Source organism: Rutidosis leptorrhynchoides, chromosome 3, assembly GCF_046630445.1.
Source record: "Rutidosis leptorrhynchoides isolate AG116_Rl617_1_P2 chromosome 3, CSIRO_AGI_Rlap_v1, whole genome shotgun sequence".
Taxonomy (NCBI): domain Eukaryota; kingdom Viridiplantae; phylum Streptophyta; class Magnoliopsida; order Asterales; family Asteraceae; genus Rutidosis; species Rutidosis leptorrhynchoides.
Window position 1 is genome coordinate 555135193 of NC_092335.1, and position 1188 is coordinate 555136380.

At 36.1% G+C, this 1188-nt stretch overlaps 1 non-coding gene across 1 annotated transcript; it reads right to left on the bottom strand.

The window, feature by feature from the left end:
• Positions 1 to 498: 498 nt before the first annotated feature.
• On the bottom strand, positions 499 to 606 carry LOC139903456 (small nucleolar RNA R71). The gene has a single exon (XR_011778273.1). It is a non-coding gene; the product is annotated as a small nucleolar RNA R71 (small nucleolar RNA).
• Positions 607 to 1188: the final 582 nt, after the last annotated feature.

Genomic DNA, 1188 nt, shown 5'->3' on the forward strand with positions numbered 1-1188 from the left:
ACGCTTAAGAGCTCAAGAAGTAGAGTCTCTCGCTGAGGGTTTAGAATCACTTTCATTGGATTCTAACTCTGAACCAGTTATTCAACCACTCATAGAGCCAGTTATTAAATAAGAGGAAGAGATGGCTGCTACAAATCAAACGATGGATGCATTAATGAGGGCAACAAGAACAGGTCAAGGCCACGCAATTATTAAACCCACGATGTCTGACGGCTTTGAAATAAAGGGTCAATTTCTCCACATGGTGACTAGTACATGCCAATTCGGTGGAGCTCCGAATGAGGATGCTAACGAGCATCTTCGTAAATTTATAAGCATTTGCAAGCTATTCAAAATCAAGGATGTCACCGATGATGTCGCATGTTTAAAAATCTTTTCATGGTCGTTAAAAGATGATGCAAGAGATTGGTTAGACTCGTTACCAGAAGGTTATATCGAAGATTGGAATGATATGATGGACAAGTTTTTGTCAGACTTCTTCCCTGCTTCAAAAGCAGCAAAGTTATAAAGTGACATAAATCACTTTAAACAAAAGACTAATGAGACTCTTTATGAAGCTTGGACCCGATTCAATAAAATGCTTAGAGTATGTCCTCAACACGGGTTGAATACATTCCAAAAGGTCCAAATATTCTATAAAGGAGTCAATGTGGCTACTCGAAAAGATATTGATGTTGCAGCGGGAGGTTCAATCATGAAGAAAACACCCGAAGAAGCTTACACAATCATTGCCGATATAGCAGCACATTCTCATAATTGGCATCAAGAGATAGAGTTCTCTAGATCAACAACTGTTGCTAGTATTGAAAGCAACGATGAAATCGCTGCTTTAAAAGTTCAATTGGCAAATCAAGGAAGGCAAATTGAGAAGGTGACCAAAGAAATGCATTGAAATGTCCCGTTCTTATTGATTAAAAACGTTCCATATTAATTGATTTCGTTGCGAGGTTTTGACCTCTATATGAGATGTTTTTCAAAGACTGCATTCATTTTTAAAACAAACCATAACCTTTATTTCATAAATAAAGGTTTAAAAAGCTTTACGTAGATTATCAAATAATGATAATCTAAAATATCCTGTTTACACACGACCATTACATAATGGTTTACAATACAAATATGTACATCGAAATCAGTTTCTTGAATGCAGTTTTTACACAATATCATATAAACATGGACTCCAAATCT